Raw genomic sequence first — 21,695 nt, 5'->3', positions numbered from 1 at the left:
TTTCTAATAAAAGTCCAAGTACTTACCTGCAAAGCACATAAAAAAAGATTATGAATACTAGATGTATTTATGCAAAACAACTATTTACACAATACTGGGTCAATAAAAACAAAGGTGGGAACTGGAGACACATTGAACTGACACATAAAATAATAATTCCAATTTAATGGAGTGATTCACAAAGGTCGGGTTTAAGATATGTACTTTGTGAAATGAAGTAGGTATGTTTACAAAGGGTCAGACATTATGAGTGGCCAGGTCAACATATATCAATGCTGTAAAAACATGCATTATAAGCAGGAGTTTATGAAGAAAGTGTGTTTATTTCCTGAATCACATACTTTAGTGCACAGTACTGAGCATCTCAACTTGCCCCTGGTGCACCACCATGATTCCTATCATACCCTGCATGCCAGAATCTAACCTCCACCCAAAGGCGGTCTATCTGCCCCACTGGGGACGAGTCACATTTTGCAGCAGCAAATAGTGCTGTACCCAATGGAATGATCTGGAGAAAGTTCAGTAGCTGTACTTTAGTTCATAAAAAACATCTACCCCTGAAAACCTGTCAGACTTAATATTGGACTGCAATATTGTTGTGAGTCTACCTTCTGGGTGTATCAAGGTATCAATGCTTATTAACTTGGTGTGTTTGATAAACATGAGATGCTATCAATATCTTAACTGCATAGTTTCATCACCAACCCAACTAAAGCTTGCACATGCAAAATAAGTACTTTTATAATCATTAATACAAATACATTGATAATGCTTTCACTCTCTTGTTTAGAATGTATGCATTCCCTTGCAGTGATAATGTATGAACATTAAAAATAAACTAGTCAAACAATATACAGTTCCGAATATTAGCAAATATGTAGTTGAGTTGATACCCAGCATCCTCATTTTCTATTAACTTCTAAAATGTTAAAACTACGAACACCCAATCAGTAATATGTGTGAGTGGCCATTGTGTCCCAGTAAAACGTTAAATCATACTTATAATTATGATGCTGTGGGTCGACAAGTCCGGTGACAAGTGAGGTTGTACAGACCAATATCTGAATAACCCATTACATGGAAAGGGTTAAAACCTCTGTCAAAAAGGTCTTGGCTTTTATGAGCAGTAATCCAAGAACAACCTAACGGTGATACACTGCCATGAAAAGAAAAATGTATGTGGAAAAAAATCGGCCACAATGGCTTATTTCAACCCCAAAATACTGAAACAGCAAAAAAATAAGACTTGGAAAAAATTGGCAAAGTGCCCATTGTTAGCCCCATATTCAGTTTACTGTCTCAGGGTGAAGGCATCTCAAAGCTGTTTGCTACTTCCTTAAATGGCAGTCAGCTTTAGTAATTTAGCTCAGCCACCAAATCATTGAAGGAAGTATTGAAAAGATTGACAGAGTTTCAATATATAGGCCCAAACAAGAGAATTACAGTCTTGCTATGGTCATCAAAGTTTCTTCTAGCTTAATTAATCAGAATCACTCTCTCTCTCTCTCTCTCTCTCGCTCTCTCGCTCTCTCTCGCTCTCTCTCTCTCTCTCTCTCTGTCTCTCTCTCTGTCTCTGTCTCTCTCTGTCTCTCTCTCTCTCTCTCTCACACACACACACACACACACATTTTCTCTCTCTCATGATATATATCAGAGTGATGCCTTGGAGTTTTAAGGCTTTTTCTATATGTAGTCTTATTATTCGATAGAATTTCAGTTGATCACATTATACATTTATACATAAATGCATTTATATCTTTTTTTCTGTAAGGTCATGTATGACCAAATATATTTTTGTTTATATAGAAGTTGTCAGCTACTTTTAATATCAAAGCTAAATAAATATGCATATATATTCAAACTAATTTTAAAATCAAATCAAAATTGAATATTCCTAAGGATAAACATTTTGCACTTGTCCTTTATGACCCCATGCAATTTCTGAGCATTTGATATGGTAGTACTGTACTTTAGAATATGAACTTTATGCACTGGCACATTTAATGGATGGGCATTTGCATTGTGTTGTTTATTATTTCTTGGTATGTTTATTTGCCTATGTATTTTGTATGTTGATATACTTTTATTAGTTGTTGATATGATATTGGTTTAAATGTGTACACATCCTTTGGATAAAGTATTTTATGTAGCATTCAGGTAATATACCAGATACTGCATTTATGACTGGTACTATCCATTCAAAATGGTACCTTATGCAGTTCAATCTTCAATATATTTATTTGCATTTTTATGTTATGTCATGGTATGTTATTTTAAAGGTACTTATATAGTGCACCGTCACCAATGGAATTGGTCGCCAGGCGCTCTGGCGGATCTGTAAACACGAATGACGGGTAGGGTTAGTTGGGAGGAGGGGAGCTGGTACTCTGTATAGAAGATTCAGATCAATAAATAGCGAACCAGGTCAAGGATGTAACATATTTTGTAACTGTGTCAGGGACTTCCAGGTCACTCGGCACTTTAAATAAATAAGCCAATCTCAAAATGAATTACAGTTATCAGCAAACATTTAGGCAGGTAAAAACAGTTCTCCAGAGTTTGATTTCAAGCAAGTAGAGGGTTTCCAATTGAATGAAAGGAAAGGAAAATCTCAAGACCGTATTTCAACATACAGACTATTATATTAATACCTATCAGCCGGTTGAATGAAAAATATTCGATATTTGGTGCAGATCATTTTCATTTAAGTATGACAGTCTCCATTTTTATTTGAAGACTAAAAAAAGAACAGCTTTATTGGAGCAGTTAAACATTGGAAAGCCTAAATAGAGGAAAGTGTTAGTCACTTCAAGAAGAACCCTATCCATCAACCATCTATAACTAAAAGGTTTTTTCCTGTTCGAGAATCTCATTAACTTAGTTTTCTTTTTGTTAACCTTCAGATCGTTCAATGTGTTATATTCATGTAGAGATATTAATAGCCACTAGAGCCCCAGTTGTATATAATATAAGATTAGCACATATTCAGCATAAGCTAGCCAACAGATGTGTGTCTTTCCCAATCTGGGTGCCACCAAAGAGGGGCCTCAGAAAATCCCTGAGGTCAGATATATACATAGGCATGGTTCCAGGACATAGCCCTGTTTGAGACCTTCATGGGTAGAAATTGTTCTTGAGAGTTTCCCCTTGACATCCAGCTTCACCTGGGTACAGGTATCAGAATGCAGAAGTTCAGGTTTGCTTAACAAGCCTTTGGGTAATCCCCACTTAGATAATTTCTTCCAAAGCCTATCTTGGTTCACTAGTTAAAGGCTGAGAAAAACTCAACAAAGCCTAGAAAAACAGGAGGGCAGTTAGACTTAGTAGACTGATGGCAAAGTATATTCAGTATAGAATCATATAGAGGGGTTCCCATACCTTTATGAAAGACTGACTATGCTTTATTCAGATGACCTGCTTGCACTGCCCATTGCTCTATCCCCCTTAAGAGCAAAGGATTGCCTTTTTAAAGATATTGATGACATAAAATAGCTTCCAAAACTCAGGGAGTCTCCTTTGATCAATTATGTTCCTAAACAAAAAGTATATTATAGTATAGTATAGTATAGTATAGTATAGTATAGTATAGTATAGTGGTCTTGAGTGCTGGGGCTGCTTTCATGGTCAGATTGGAGATCCCATTCTGACCTGCAGCCTATGAGGTACTACCTTTTTGTGGAGAATAGGAAATCTTTGTAATCAATTTTAAGGGGGAAGACTATTGACAATTTGACTACATTACTCTTGTTGTCCTCCTTTCAATATATGCATTGGTAGAGCTGTGCCAATTGATTTTTCAATTATTGGGTTTGTTTGGGCCTCTAATTGGTTATGTTCAAGATAGTTGATCAATTACCAAAATGTTTTGTCTTGTTTGTTTAAGATGGTCCCAAGCATGACTTCAGAGTCACGTTCTAAGATTACGTAGCGATGTCTAATCAGCCAGTTTTTGTTAATGTTACTGATATTTTTTTTGTTTCTTTGTGAGAATTGTTTTAAGGTACTGCCTTGCACGACTAAATTGATTACATTATTTTTTCCTCCATATTAAAGCCATGTTTATGACCAACTATGTTATCCTTTAGAACAAGTCAAACCTAAGTTCGCAATAAAGAAACTGCTAATTAAGGCTGGGGAGAGGATTGTGTTTCACTCATCCTCACATAATTTCATGAGAACTACGTTTAGTCTTGAAGTAAATTTCGGAATGTTAAAGGTTTTCCACCGGATGCTAGTTCCTTGGGCCGTACTCTCTTATTGGATTTCATATCCATACAAATATCTGTGTTAAGAAAATTGTGATCAGTAATATCAGTTAGGATGATGACAAAACAAGTACACCTCTAAAGAAACTCTGAACTAACACATATATTATCACTCCAAGATGTTTAAGACCCCTAATGACACAATCTGATCCCGCCCAGGTCTCTTATCACATTTCAGTTCAATTTTGTAAGGTCCAATCACCTAAGGAAGGCTATGCTGTTGATTTAGTAGTCCATCACTCTCACTCGAGGGAATTACCCCAAGTTCTGTGTCAATGTCAGGGCAAGAGGAGTTCAGGTCACCCGTGAGTAATACTATACTCCTTTTGTTGTTAAGTACCATTTTTCTACATTTTCCAAAAGCTCATCTAGAAAATTAATTAGCTTACTTTTGGTGGGATTCCAATACATTTTGACAATAAGGAGTGTAGAGGAGGAGCCAAGTGCCCCACCTCAACCGACATGCCCCTTTTACCTGTATGCTGGAAACCAGAGTATGTGACATACACACAGAACAGTTGAATCGACAAAGAGCAGAGTACGGACTCAGTCCAGTACCAGTGAAAGTGCCAGTATCTAAGAGAATCTGGGAGCCGAGGTACCCATTGAGAAAACCATATCTGTATAGAAAGAAATATGATGATCATTTGAATGAAATCCCTGAATAATCAGAGCCAATAAGCGGCAAGGATGAATGGTAATAGCAATAACCATTGCCAGTATATGTTACACAGAGCTGAAGATGACGTACATAGAAGGGATGCAGTGATCTGACAATGTAGACATTCTATAAGGCATCAAGAAAGTGATAAGGATAAGTGACATCTTGGGATCAAGGTGAAGAAGCTTATGCCATAGAAACATATGAAGATATCAAGTTATTTTACACGTGTGCAGATGTAAAAGAAACGCAAGCAGCAAAGTAATTGCTTTAAACTTATAGTGAATAGATTGAGGCAAGTGCCAACCTATATATACATAGGAATGAGAGAATTATGAATTTTTCCACTAAACATATTATAGCAGGTTGGACAGTAGCAAAAATGCCTCATATCAGTGTGTCGTAGTTAAAAAGCAAGTTGAATTACAAGTGTATTTCAGAAGGCAAGGCTGGACGAGCCAAGAAACCAAGGTTTTATCAAACTGGAGTGAACAGGCATTGGATATAAAATCGTGTGAAAGAACAAGACTCCTTTTCAGAAGGCATGAACATAACAAAGAACATGTCAGAGGCTTATTAGAAAATAATATTACATGCACAAAAAGGCTTAATTCCATGGTCTCCAGTCACATGTAAGCATGAAGTTGGAGGAACAAGATGGTCACACCTACGCACAGAGACAGACTGTGCTTCTCACTTCCTAAATTTCCCAGAGCTAAGAACACTCTCAAGGACGAGCTTCAAAAGCCGAATTGACAGTAGACCACTGAGGTGATGATAGATTGATATGCTAATTGGTGGGAAGCTAAAGTTAAGGCAACCTCACCAGCACCTGGATGGCTAGCCTGCAGGCCCCTAAAATTGGTGGAAATGTACTGAAGGAGGATAGACTGCCAACCAATTCTGGAGGACCTGCATATTTAGTGGTCCTATAGTGTGTAAACCAATGGGACGTTGTGTATTCAGTGACGTTCATAGTGGTCATTTCTAGGGGAGGGCTTAGTTACTCTACCTGATGTTAAGTAACTAATCACATAGTTACCCTTTTTAGACTAGTATGGATCATATGCTTAGATACCCACTCAGAGCCAATCACTCATGCTTATAGGTTTTTGTAGTTTGCAACGTAGGATGACATTAGTACACACATAGGTTGACGTCATTGATGATGAATATTGCTTAGAAAAGTTCAGTTTTTCTTAAATGCATTGAGTAAGAAGATTGAGCGATTGCATTGATGTTCGTTATGCTTCCTGTTTTAGAAAATTGATATTAAAACAGACTTCCTTTTGTCAACTTCCTGAGTCAGCTCTATTATTGATGTATGAGTAAAGGCTGCATCCCCATCCATCTCCAGGGTCATTGCTACTCATTAAAGGGGCTGGCCTATCCAGTTTAGGAGCATTAGAACTGCAGAATGAAGCATGCATCTATATTCAGAGAGAAGGAAACCATATATAGAGGGCAAATGTCTCCAAGTGGTTAATCCCTTTGAGTTTTTTATTGCAATTACGAGGCTCCACGAAGGGTTGCCTAAATTACTCCATGCTGCGGACTGACACAGAACATGGTATTCATCCAGATAAACAGATGCCAAAAGCTGTGTTTCCTGCAAAAGGATGATAGAATATTTGTACAGAAATGTACTTAGTTCAACATTAGTACACAAATGATTATGACCCCTTGTGTTCCATGAGATCGCTTTTGCATTTTCAACAGAGCTAGAGAAAGGAGGGACCTGTTGAAATTCGTCTAGTTGTATTTAGCAAAGCCACTGGCAGCTATGACCAATATGTGCTTTTACTCAGAGGTGGTCTATTCATATTAACAGAAATATGCAGTAGTGCATTGAAAGCCTCTTCATGCTGACATTGTGAATGCTTCATGTCCTACTACTTATGGCAATGCAAATTTCCCTAATTTCCAAATAGCTCAATTACCATACTACAGTAGAAAAAATAAACCTGCCTATGCACATATACACTGTTGGTGGGAGAACTACAAAATACCCTCATAATATAATGTAATTTATCAGCGTGCTTACAATATGAGAACAACTATCAAAAGTATTCCACACTCCGAAACATGATTGACTACAGCATCCACCCCAGCTAGAAAAGGAACAGCTTGTATTATATATGTGTTCAAATGTTGCAAATGTAACAGCATTCTGCCTTTTAAATTTCCAGAAAAAACAGATTACAAAATAACGTAGAATCTGACCAGTCCATTTCTGTAATTTCTCAAAAGTAAATGTATGTATATATTCCATTATACAATTCTATTTTGCATTCCACATCTCAGTCATTATTGTCCCACTACCCCATCCATTATCTGTTCCTTGCCTCACCTACCTCTTCCTCATCCCAGTAGTCAAAACGTAATCAATTGCATTACTCTTGCCTCTTTCTTCTTTATGCCATTACCCCATTAGTAATCTGTGGCATTCCTACAACCTCATTCTTCATCATGCAACTACCCATTACTGATATGTTACATTAGCCCCACCCTCCTCATCCACATTGAAATGCATACCTGATTAGTAATCTGATACATTAGCATTCCTTCCCTCTTCCTCATTACAGTACTCCAAGACTCAAACTCTGTCTTCCTCATCACAGTACCCTATTAGTAATCCATTGCATAACGCTCTTCCATATTCAATTATCCAACCACTGATGTGTTACCTTAACCCCGCCTCCATCTGTCTCATTCCATTACCCTATTAGTAATCTGTTACATTAACATTACCTCCCTTTTCCTCGTCTCAGTACTCCAAGACTCAGGCTCTCTGTTCCTCATTGCAGTACCCCATTAGTAATTCATTATATACCCCCAGCCTCCCTCTTCTTCATCCGAGCACACGAACAGTAGCCTTCGCAATTACCTCTATCTCTGTGTTCTTCAACACAGTACCCCACAAATAGTCTGTTGCATTCCTAAAACCTCCCTCTTTCCCATTCCACTATCCCATTAGTAATATGTTACATTAACCCCAACTTCCTCTTCCTCAACCCAGTAACCCTTTAGTTTTACATCATCACCATGTCCCTCTACCTCATCTCAGTACTCCAACACAGAACACTCTGCCTTCCTCATCCCAGTACCCCATTTGTAATTCATTTGTAATTCATTACTGAACCCTATCTCCCTCTTCTACTTTCCAGTACCACATTAGTAGCCATTGGCATTACCACAACCTCAATTTTCCTCATGCCACTTTTATACATTATCCTCACCTCTCTCTCCCTCAACCCAGTGCCCTACAAGTAATCTGTTACATTATCATTACCTCCCTCTTCTTCATCTCAGTACTCCAAAACAGAACACTCTGAACCTCGTTACAAATTGGGTGGTATTCTGGTAGTAAATCCACCGGAATACTGGCCATAGGAATTACCATTACTGCCACTTGGTCCGGCGGAATTACCGCTGGATTACAAATTGTGGTGGCCGTGTTAGTCCAAATTAATTTGGAGTCCATAGGACTCCATTGGGGATTTCAGCAGAATTTCCACTGCATCAATTCTGCCACCAGTAATTCCAACAATTCTGATAATTTTTCATCAGAAAGTGGGAGGATTTACCTCCAGAATGATACAGGAGGTACAGGGCCAAACTCATAGTTTGTCGGAGTGGGAAAAGTAGAGGTAACTCCATTACCGCCACTTTTTTCCCACACCGCCATGCTCATAATTAGCCAATCTATCCTAGTACCCCATTAGTACTTCATTACAGGACCCCATCTCCCACTTTTACTTCCCAGTACCTATGAGCAGTTATAGGCATTTCCACAAGCTCACTTTTCCTCATGCCAATGCCCAAATATTAATATGTTACACTATCCCCACTTCCCTCTTCCTCATCTCAGTGTGCAATTAGTAATCTGTTGCATTATCATTATCTCCCTTTTCCCCATCACTGCAATCCAAGACTCAAACTGTATCCTACTTATCCCATTACCCCATTAGTAATCCAGCTTTTATAGCTCCTAATAAGTCTGAAAGCAAACACTCTCTGATAACAAAATCCCCCTATTCAGTTCTCTTTCCTTCATTTTCATCCCAGGAAACAACTTCAGATCTGTTGTGCAAGTCTTAGTCCTCTCCCATCTGGGTGGAGGCCTTTGTCCCATCTGGATGGAGGCCTTCAGGCAATTACCCTGAGTTGTGTCCTTTATGCTGCAGCACAACGAATCAAAGGACTCCGCCAATTCACCTACATCACCTCCACCCTCATCGAACAGCACTGGCTCCTGCTGCCAGCATGTATCATCTTGAAATTCTGCTGCATCATCTACAAGGCAGTACCCTGAAGTCCCTAAGCCCACTCACTGAGAAACTCAGCATCTCTGGAGGCTTACAATCTGCCCAGAAGTAAGGACATGTGCAGACTTGAATTCCACTGGTGCAGGAATGAAACAAAACCCAGAATACATGCCTTCTCTGTCACTGCCCTAAGAATCTGGAGCCACCTCCCCATCAAAATCTGACTCACCCCCTCACTTTTACAGTTCAGGAAGGACCTCAAGACCCTACTCTTTAATGAATGTCTCCTCTCTAACACCTAGGTCCATACACCACCCACTGCCCACCTTAACTGAGACTGGGTGATCTGACCCCCACTGTTTCCTCCCCTGGTTACTTGTAAATCCATTGCTGACTAGTGGCCACCCTTCCCTGTTGTTATATGCCCAGCCCTGTGTTTCTATGCTCCCTGAGCTTATTCTTCTCCTTATGATTGTAAAGTGTTCCGTTGCTTCCCAAAGAGTGGTCCATACTTATTAAATAATAATAATAATAATAATAATGATAATAATAATAATAATAATAATAATAATAATAATAATAATACATCTGTAATGTGCTAACAAAGTAACCAATACCAAAGACTACGGTCCTACTTCCGAATGCCATAATCAAAGATTAACTTTAAAAAAACATCTCTTCCCAGATTCTAATAAACAATAACAACAACATACACACCAACTTGATTGTTCTCATTTTAAATATGTTTTCTTTTCTCCAAGTCCTACAAATAATCCCAACAAAAATTAAACTGCTTAAAAAATAAGGAAACCTCAGGCAGATAAAAACAATGGAGATTAATACACTCACCTTCCAATAATCAATAGAGCATATACAAGCAAGACAAGACATTCTTCTCTTGCAAAGTACAACCACACCAACAACCAACATATCTGTCATTCCTCCACCTCTGTCAATGAAGAATTACAAACAATTACCTCCTAAAACAATTTCAAAAGAAGATGAATCCCCAACAAACAACGAAAATGGAAGCCACATCTTTCAATGAGAAATTAGTCCCAATAATTAATTCCAAATAATTAATTTTAAAAACACTGTTCTGTCATAGGGTCCTCACCCAACTCTTAATCAAATCTGAAAACTATGTTCCTCAATTTTGAATTACTAAAGAAGACTTGTCTTAGAAGCCGTGATTAACAGCACATCCAATGTAAAGAGAACACTATGTATATATTACATGCAACCATTAACAAAACTAAGTTAAACACTACAAAGACAACTTAGAAATATGCTCACTGTCAATGTAGATATCTTCTGCAATGTTTGTGCTGGTGAATGGGGTCACCTACCATACTTTAATGAAAAAGCAGACAGCGAAGAACAAGAAACTCCAACTGCCATAGATGCATATGGTAGAGGCTTTGAAATAGTAGAAGTAACTATTATGATAAAATAAACTTTAATTATAAGATCTTCCTAAACAAATATTCAACCGAAGCATCCTCATGCCTAGACAGTTTACCCAGTCTGCAAATGGTTGTGCAGAGCAATATGCAATGTGCACCAACAGCCATTCAAATGTTGACAACAATTTCTGAAGCAATATGTCAAAGTAAAAGACAAAAGTAGAAAAAAAAGTGCATGTCCCCTCCAGCCTATGAGGACATTCTTTAGGCTGCCTTTTAGGAGCATCCTGTAAAAGCACCTTTCCTTGCATAACATTGTTAGCAGCATACCATTCTACAATGAATTCTCCTGTGCATAATGGTACAGTGCTAAAAGTCCAGATACTGAATTAAAAATGCTTGATGACACTACTACCTAGAACAGCCGAAGTAGTGGTAGTGTTAGTCCCCATTAATTTGGAGTCCATAGCAGCACTAGAAAACACACCTCACTCACAAAGTAGAAACCAACAATTATTAATGGTTACCCTGGTCTCCAACACATAAAACAAAAAGAAATAGCAAAGTTTCAAATGAAATCAGCTGACAATTCAGACAACGTATGTGTCTGTTTCTGCTGAACTTACTTCAAGCAAAGTAGAAAAATTATAGATATGTGCCACACAATTGAAGACCATGATGTGAAGAATCCTGCCGATCTCTCACTGAAACTTTGCATAAAATCTCTTCCGAGGTGGACATGGGAAGGCAGATGCTTCCTAATCCAAACCCTGGGGGTTGTGTACTGTGGGAGGATCACCTGGGAGGAGACAGGGCACAGGATGGTGAGGAGATTCTGTAGGATCAGACACAGGGCCTCATCACGAGTTGGGCAGTAACGCCGGCGCTAATAGCGCCGGCGTTATCTGCCCTACCGCCAAACCCACCAGCGCTATTAGCACCGGATCACGGGTTTGGTGGAACTGGAAATCCCCATTCCCCATTGAGCCCATTCGGGAATGCCCCATTCCCCATTGGGTCAATGGGGAAATTTCGCACTCTTACCGTAGGTGGATTTCTCGCCGGTGGTATGAGCGTGACATTTTGGCAGATTTCCCCCCAGCTAGGAGCTGGGGGGAAATCAGCCAAAGCCGTGATTTGGCGGACCCTTAAATGCGGCACTAATAGCACTAACGCTGCATTTAAGGGTTACAGCCAAACCCGTGATGAGGCCCACAGTATTTTTCCTCTAGAAGGAAGAATCTTCCCAAAGAACCTAAAGAGGTGAAGGCACATTGTAATGTCCCTAACTCACAAGTTAAATCTCGAGTTGTGGACCTAATTGTGGTAAAAGTTGAACAAACTTTGCCAAAAGAAATATCCTTTTTGTATCCAAAACTAAACACATTCCTCAACCCAAAGTTACACTATAAGAAAATGTGGAAATGTTGTCTTCAATAGACTAGCTTCCTCTGTAAAGGCTAATCTTCATAGCCCCTCTTAATATTTTAAGGGAATCAAACCTACCTCTAAAAGGTATTCAAATTTGCTAAAACCTAACTTTGTCAAAAGAAACTGCAAGACCCAGAATCCTAGAGAGACTGAGACGAGGAAGAGCGCTGAAGAGGAACGCAGGTGTAATAGTCAGACAATTAAGCCCAGTAGCCATTGCAGTAGTCAGGCAATTGAGGCTAACAACCCATACCTGAAAATGATCATAGAACAAGGGGGGCATAAAAGGCCCCCACAGGAAGATAAAGGAGAAAGGAGAGGAAGGGGCGGCACATTGGCTGGAGTGCAGGCTGTGGCAGTGGAAGCAGAAGGAAGGCACAAGGCTGACAAACCAAGCTGAAATGGAAGAACAAGAAGGACGTCGGAATATGGAGACAGAAGATCTCACCTGCAAGTTCTCTGAGAGTCCTATCCTCCCAAACTCTGAAGTGCTGTGCAGCAGAGGACATGCTGGAGAAACAGTTTTCCCGATGTGAGCCTGATTACTGTGGTTGCCGAGCTTCAGGCGTGTTGGGCACTGACGCAGGAAGCACTTGTCAACTCGAGCGTCTTGGTAGTAGAGGAGACTCCCAATGCGTGTCACCGGACCGGAGACACCTATTCAGGAGATAGGTGTGGGTCCCAAGTGAGCCAGAAGCAGTAGAAGTTGTAGTTGAAGTCGGAGTAGCAGTGCAACCCACAGATCAAATACTTCAGAAGACGGTGAGTGAAGCACAGCGTTCTAAACCATTGCGCGAGCTTTGCCAGTAACAGTAACAAGCTCTGTTGACATTATCGTAAGACTTTCAGCGAGTAAAAGTAGACCACTGTATTCAGAATCCTTTGAACAATAGAATTGTAAAACACACATATAAAAGTAAAGGCTTCTTGCTTGCATAGGAAGCTGAATGTTGTAAAACCCATTGTTTCAATAACAAAAGACCACACTTGTTCAAAGAGTGGTCGTGTGTCCTTCATTAAGAAAAAGGAACGCTGTAAAGACCATTATAGAACACTTAATAATAACAATCTCAAAGTTAGAATCTTTACCATGGGAAACTACATTAATGAATGGTTGCATGCTCCTTATTGTGATTCTCCAAGGAGGCCGGAATTCTATTCTGCCTAACTGTGGTCTGTCCTGAAAAACTGAATCTTATACTTTGTATAAAAGTGACATACCTTTTCATTTGCAAGAGTATAAAAGAAGAAGAAAACAAGCTGAGTCTTTCACAGTGTTTAAAAAAATCCAGCTATACTGTGATGTTATTAACAGTTCATTGGCATAAACCAACAAGTATACAACTATTTCCTGGGGCTAAGAGAGTGGCACCAAGGCTTCTGGGTAATTATTAGGCTGAAAGCTATCAGAAATGTGTTGGTAAAGGTGGGGATGGAGAATTGGCTGCTTGTGAAGAACATTTTGAAATAGGCTCAACCTGTAATGCTGAAGACTGTGAAGATCAGAGAGAATGGGGCCTTGGAACAGGTTACCATTGTTCACAGTTAGACAAGTATAGCTTAGAGACTGTCCCTTTGAAGAGAACAGTTTGAAGGAAGAGTGCCTAGCCTACCTGCAGAGGTTGACATATTGTATCTTGCCAGAACCTCTCTAAAAGTCATTGAAGTTGTGGCAGTTTCCAAAATATTCAGTAGATGATATATTAAAGTTGCCATACCAAGGTGAACTATGGTGGGACAAAGGTAACTGTTCTCATGGTAAAATATGAAGCCTCATAGTTGTTGAAGTAGAAGCAGCAGTAGTAAGAGGTCATCCTGACACATTTACCATGTTGACTGTTGAAACAATTTTTCCTTTGAACTGTGGCAAATCATCCTGTGGGTTTCACAAAGCTTGGTAGCCAGGATTACCAATGGGTCTATCATGCTTGAAGGAAAACTCCACCCAAAAGGAGAAGACTTGTTGCTAGTGGAACCTTTGTTAAAAGAAGAACCATTGGGACTTTTGTTGATGACCTTTTGCTTTCATTTGATTTCCTTGAGAACATAATTAAGACTTTTCCTTTTCAAGGTTGACCATTTTGATGAAGTGACTCTAAATCCTGGGGAAGGATAATCACCACGGATTTCAAAAGGTCATCTAGGAAAAAGTGCATATGAAACCTGTTATGTTGATGTGCCATATCTTTTATTTATGTGTTGATTGTTTAGTGTGAGGGCCACTTATCCTGTGTTAGAGTTTGTTCCCTTAGCTTTTAGAATATGCAGGGAATTACTTAACAGAGTAAAGAAAGGGAGGCATTTTGATACAGTTTCTTCTTTTAAAAATTGTGTATTTTGAACGATTTACAAACAGTTGTCTGCCTCACATTACTGATCCGTCACAATGAGGAATCACAATGGTTCCAATTGACCTTGTATCCAAAAACAGAAAATAAATACAACATAACAGACCTCTTATGATTTTGCACATATTACAATAATAATCCTGATGATAAATAAATGCCATCTCAAGGTATCAGTGGTAACTTAGAAATACTCCCACTTCCAAAATGTTCTCAAACATCTCAATCTATATGAGGGCATTAGAATTCAGAAAGTACACTCATTTCAAGCTATGATGTGATTGCAACCCAAAACTCGGTAATTGCCACCATCAGAATAACTTATATGCTTTTATGGCAAGGTATATATTTACCATTAGACCACAAAACATTAAAACACTACGAGTAGGAGGAGCAGTACAACAATCGTTAATTGTACTGGTGAATAGAGTACCAAGGAAATACAGAAACATGCGGGCAATCTAGTTGACTTATACAAAGTATTAGAAGTCCTAGAATATCTCAGAGTACAATGAATAATACAAATATATAAACATAGAGAACAATATAAAGGAAACCACCAAAATATATTCAGATATACCTCAAACTGGTAATGTTGACCGTGTTCATCATAACAATATAGACAGCATGCTTGGCCACTACACAATCCACCCACTACATTCAAGAGACACCATGGAGGATGCATTAGAAACCTACCAAATGCTTCAAGCCAAAGTGTCTCCAATGAGTATATGGGAACCATGTTTAGTTGACACTTACTTTTTCACTACTCTTACCTACATGAAAAGGAGGAAGGCATGATGAAAGACATATAAACATCACTGTATCAGAGTATTATTGTCTCAGAATGTATTTTGAAGATCCAAGATACCTTAGCAATCTTGAATGCATTTTCCATCTTTTGTTTGAAAGTGAACTAGAAATTCTATTTGACAGAGTTGCAGACACGCTTAAAACTGCAATAAACATATGTAAATATCAGCAAGTGATCTAATTTAAAAGATAAAATACAAAGGTGAAGTGTTGGAGTCAATTATTAGAAACATCTTGGCAAATATGCATGGCCCAAAATAATAATGCTTCTGTCGTAATGCTGATGCCCACTGCATACTAAGGAATGTAGGTCCTCCACTTGGTTTGCTATAGTCAGTTGTGGAGAATATGCATGGGATGATTTACATGGCATTCTACACACAGCAATTCAAAATAACAAAGGAATGGACATAAAAAGCAAAGGAGAACTCTCTCTTCTAGGTCCATTAAATGTTTTACAATACTTCCACCACCATTTTCTTGCCATGATACACAACATCTGCAACAAAGACTGCCCTCCATTGGCAAAACAGAACAGTACATTTGGAGATAAGAATAAAAATATAGAGGAGCACCAAATATTCACATGCTTTTGTGGATAGAAAATGCTCCAAAGATGGCTATGACAGCGATGAAGCTGTTTTACAATTTATTGATTAATACATTACCTGTAACATGGGTATATACTGGTGATGGGAACACTAGAACTGAGGGACTGCTGTGCTTTCAGATGGGTATATAATGTACCCTGCTGCGTGTGGCCTTGTCCACTTGGGAAGTGCTCCACTGTCCCCTGCTGGGATTCGATTTGTGGTTTTAAGACTCGTCAAATCCATGCTAGACACTGTGTAGATGTTGGGAGCGAGTTCTCTCAAAAGCTTGCAAGCTCTTGTCTGTGTGAGCATTAACAGGTGTTTCTTATGATTTGCTGACAAGTGTTTAAACCTTCAAGGTCATTTTCAAGGCAAGATGGGTTAGTTAAGGTAGGTTATGTGTCTTATGGTCAGGAAGGGGAAGGTCCCTATATTAATATCTGGTGGGTAATCAACATTAGTGGTGGATAAAAAAGCTGATTGCTTCTCATTTGAGTTGTCTTGGTTGTTCACACTGCTTGCAGTCAGACACAAACAAGAACTTGCAAGCTTCTTTGAGAGAACTCTCTCCCAACATCTACACATAGTCTAGCACAACTGTAACAGGTCTCAAAACTGCAACCCGATTACCTGTCACATTCCTGTAGAAGACATAACTAATCTGCAACAAATCCAAATCTTACATTTCTAAGGACATAAGTGTGGCAAATATTGTTCAAGTTGATATAGAAACAAAAGGAAGTCCTACCAAAATGAATTCCCTACTGGATTCCCTAGACCAATTTGTCTAAACTTTTGCTTTTAGACTCAGCATGCAAGGTAAGTTAAAACCCCCACATTTAACTATAAAAGAGATAAAGCCTCCAAGTACTTAAATGATTACAATACTATCATTTCATTCATGTGGAATACTAATTCAATACATTGCAGAAAATTCAACTGCAGTTAAAAGATATGTCACCAAAGCTGAGGAAACTGTGCTAAAAGACTTGCTGGATGACATTTCATCTGAAAAACAATCAGTTCCCAAAAACTGTACAGCTTTGGTATCAAAATGCTTCCACATAGATAACGCAGATCGTGCAAAGCTGCAGATTGTTAAACAGGCAGAGTCTTGTATGGAGAACCTGAAAACGTTCTCTGGTTAAAACTTGGTTTACTTTTGTCACAAACAAAGTACTAAAATCATACCAAGAAATTGAATAAATAGCTACAGAGGATCCTACCAGCAAAGAGATCTTACAAAATAATCATATTAAGACATATATACAAACGGAAGTCCTTCTTTAGAAAACATGTGTTTGCATTAAACAGCACAAAACTACACATGAAAAAATGTTGTCAAACCAAATGAAGCATCTGGCAAATAATCAGTATTAAAATGGTGACAACAGTGTAGTAAGACTTTCAAAACCCAGATGAATTACCTAAGTAAAAGTATCCTTTACATCTGCTGACCACAAAGCATTTTATTACATGACCCTACAGCAGTCATTCAAACCTTGGAGAAAAGAGTATGAATTATTTTGTGACGATCATACATTTGAAGCTGCATTCAAAGCAATTAAGAGCTGCATAACAAATGACAAATTCAAACAAATCAAAATAATGTCAGAAGATGAATGTCATCAAGAAGAAGAGATAGAAAGATACATTGGCAAAGAAACTGCTGAAGTGAAGCAACCAGCTATTGCAGGTAGCTAAGGTTCACTCAGAGAACCATATATTTTTTTAAATGTACAGAAATAGAAATTATCAAAGAAGAAAGTACTATTGCTCAATGCAAGCAGTCTGAACAATATTTGCCAGTGTTCTTATAATAGAAAAATGAAGAATATGCTAGCATTTAACTGGATGTCATTGAAGAAATTGAACATGGATTACACCACGAAAACAAAACATGCAATGCCAATAATTACAAATCTCTGTTCTTGTATTTTAGTGCTGGTTCTGGTAAAACTTTTCTAATTAAACAATTGATATATTTGTGCAAGAATATACTGACAACCGCTGTTGTACAGCTCCCGCAGGTCTAGCTGCTTAGATCAAAGGAGGTGCAACTGTACACTGACAACTACTTCTTCCTTCCAGTTGAACATCAAATCTAATTAGAATATTAAAATGTCCTTATAGAAGGTTCATTTGAAATACACAGAATTCTATGGCAAATTAATTTTCTTCTAATAGATGAAGCAATAATGGATTCTATCTTAATGTGTGCCTTAATTTACCTAAAAATGAAAGAGGTCTTTAAGGCATCATATAAAGAAATGTTTGGAGAAACATGTATCATTGTATTTGTCAACCTCATGCAGTTACCACACTCAGCAGCAAAGGGGATTTTAATCTATGGTTTCACTTATTCTACAGAGAACATATAGAAAAAATGTGTCAGCCCGCACACCCAACAAATGCTTGATTTCTAAACAGCAAGAGAATGTGTGCACTCACTGAACATGCAAAAGCAACCTTAGAAAGTAGACTTTTAAAATAACTGTGTGGACAAAACCAACAGGCTCTCAAGTAATTAAACAATTAACACAATAATATCAACAATGCGTGTGTTTATTTTAACCTTTGCAAATTGTGTCCAATTTAATGACACAGTTCTCAAAAATGAAATGCAACCCATAGTCCACATCAGCTGCATAGACAAATAAGAAGTCCATTGCATGAAACTCGCTATGTGCCATCAAGCCATGGTACACTTAAATGTCCTAGAATGATCTGTGTCAAACACAGCTAGTTTGGAAAAGTATTATCTCTCTGCATCAACTGCAGAGTAATACTTAGACACAACCTTGATATAGATCAAGGTGATCAAGGTTAAGTTAATGAAGCGATGGGAACAGTGTTTGGCTAACAAACAATTCCAAATGAGAGTAACATCTAATGTGTCTTCATCAAGTAAGAGAAACTTAAAGAAACTAAAAGAATATCCAATACTACAGCATGATTCCTTTTTTTTAAAGACATGTATGTCCACAGAGAACCAATTCTGTCACTCTTTCTTGCATGTGCTGTAAAACATTCACACGGTCTAACACTTGGCCATGCACTAGTACACATTAGCAGCATAGTCTTCAAAGAAGGTATGAGTTACGTAGCATTCTCAAGTGTTTGTACACTTACAGGTCTATTTTTACTAAGCTTTGAAACAAACAAAGTCAAAGCAGGCATCCCTTGTATACTTGAATATAAGAAACCCTGTGCATTGTACATGACACACTTGGATATGTACAATCTACCTGAAAAAGGAAAACTTCAAACAGAGAACTAGTTCAAAATGAAACTCCATCAGACCTCCCTATAATCCCCACAAAATCCACCAAATTCCACATCCTCTGGTCCTTTTCAATTTCAGAACATATCCGGAGTGAACTGCTATGCAAACATGAACCAATGTGCAGGAAATGTTACATTTGCCATAAATATACAAGACGATCTCCAAGAATTCTTCAAGCCCTTACTAGAAGGACAAACCTGTAAATGAAATCCTACAGATTACAGATTTCATATAGGTGGAAACATACATGTAGTCTCTGCAACCATGTTTCACAAGACAAATGAATGATATGTGTACGTATCTACACCAAATTGTAATAGTATACTATTTCAATAACTTCTTCTTAATGCAAATCATGGCATGTTGTGCTCATTTTGCAATTCAGACATTTTTTCAACATAAAAGTAGTTACACATGGCCAATATGTGACACTGATGCGTTTAAGATACAAAGCAGATGGTGCAAAAAATAACTAAATTCACCAACTTCACATATGTACAAGCCTCTCTTGGAGGGAAACACATTCACCACCGTAAGCATAATATACCACACAGGTGGCACAACCACTTCGGGACACTATACTACATATGCCAAACAAAGAAATTGTTGGTTTGTATGTATCAACACTTTTGTTAAACAAAAAAAAAAGATTACCAGCTAATATACAGAATGCTCACTTAATATTCCCTAAACCAAAATGCAAAAAGTAAACATCAAATGCGTAAGTGCTATAATTGTACACACAGAATACATCAATGGCTATCTAACTTCTTTAAAGCATAGAGGAACAGACATAAAACTAGCACAATTATGCATTAAACAAAAATATTAACTTATTTATAAATATATTGTGTAGTCAAACTACAGTTAGGCCCTCATTACGACCCTGGCGTTGGACCATGGTGCTAATAGCACCATGGTCCATGCCGGTAACTTACCGACTCCGCCATGGACGGGGCGGTAATTCCCCATGCCGCCATGGCCCTTCCCCATTCCCATTTTTGCCCCAAAGGGCTCAATGGAAATGGGGAAGGCGCTAAGTACGGTGCCGCAAATTGCGGCACCGTACTTAGCACCAAGGTCCCTTTGCGGGTTGGTTTTTAACGCCTGCAAAAAGCAGGCAAAGGGACCTCGTAATCAGGCGTTAAGGGTTTACGGGCAATCCGCGGGCGGTATTAGCGCGAAGATTCCCCATTGAGCCCAATGGGGAATGGGGCATTCCCGAATGGGCTCAGTGGGGAATGGGGACTTACATTACCACCAAACTCGTGATCCGGCGCTATTAGCGCCGGGGAGTTCGGCAGTAGGGCTAATATCGCCTGCGCTAATAGCGTTACCGTTACCGCCCAAGTTGTGATGAGGCCCAATATCTGAATTCTAAGTATGAAGAGATAGAGGGGACACACTGTCCCCAACCAACGGTGAAATCAAAAGGAGTAGGAGAGTTAAATGTAAATCAAGGACAAAGTGAGTCCTCCAACAGGGGCAGAAATAGGGTGTCATGGAGAGAAGCATAGTGTCCAGCATAGAGACAGCACCAGATGTCCAAGGACAGGTTCTGCAATTGAAAGACCATCCATAAACTGGAAGAAAATGGTGTCCCTGTGCATGAGTTCTACTCTGGCCGCTAGTGAGTGGAGAGCTGAAGTTAACAGTAATGTCATCAGTAATGTCATCTGTGAAGTCATCATTGTGGTCATAGGCTGCACAGCAGGGGACACAAAGTTAAAGTGGCTTTAGCTGAATTTCCAGGGTTTTGTTGCATTACATTATTTACCTTAACTGATCAGTAACAAAAGTTTTTTTTCATTGAATATAGATATCATCTAAAAATTTACTAATACTCAAAGTATAATATGGGTGCGTTCAATCCACCTCCATGTTTTTCCTATTGCCCAGTAATTATAAATATGTAAAAAAAACAACAGTGTACTACACACAAATGTTGTACAAATATTACTGCTAATAATTTGCCATTTCCCACATAATGCGTAAACCTTGCATAACCTCTAATAGGTCCATAACTATGTACTATCATTTGCCCCTATTATTTCCTCCTCTGTGTCCTTCAAGAGGTGGTTCCGGAAATGGTGGCAGTCCATGAATGGGCAAAACAACCATAACTGCTGCCATGATGGTAGTTGCTCCTCAAACATCTCTTACCTGGTACAGAATCTGTTTGAAAATGAATAGATGAAATGGATGGGACTCCTGGATGCACTGTTCACAGTCACTTCCCTTTCCACAAACATCGTAGGGTGGAAAAAGGCAGGAGAAGTTGAACAAAGTGGAGAGAATACCTGAAGATAGAAGTATTACTTGTTCAAGGACACCGATTGATTGTTAAAGTTCATATTAAGATACAATTATAGCTACCATTATCGAAAAATGTACTAAGACTGAAAGTATGTAATGATTTTTTTCAATCCACTTCAGATGTCTTCCTATGGCGCAGCGATTAGACATATGTTAATACAACATGTTGAACAAAACATAACATAAACAATGTTCTACTTAGAAGGGTAGAAATATCATAATGTCTGTATATTTTCCATGACTGTTCTACTAATAATTGCATCAACTTTTCTTTGTAGATGAGCAAAACATTATATGACATGTCTACAATT

General features: G+C 38.5%; 1 protein-coding gene across 1 annotated transcript in view; it reads right to left on the bottom strand.

Annotated features, from left to right (window-relative positions):
- Positions 1-21,695, bottom strand: part of SLC17A6 (solute carrier family 17 member 6) — a 404,271-nt gene that overhangs the window by 139,860 nt on the left and 242,716 nt on the right. The window lies entirely within an intron of this gene.

Source organism: Ambystoma mexicanum, chromosome 11 (assembly GCF_040938575.1).
Source record: "Ambystoma mexicanum isolate Mex_15411 chromosome 11, UKY_AmexF1_1, whole genome shotgun sequence".
NCBI classification, from domain to species: Eukaryota; Metazoa; Chordata; class Amphibia; order Caudata; family Ambystomatidae; genus Ambystoma; species Ambystoma mexicanum.
This window is presented reverse-complemented; position numbering and strand designations above follow the sequence as displayed.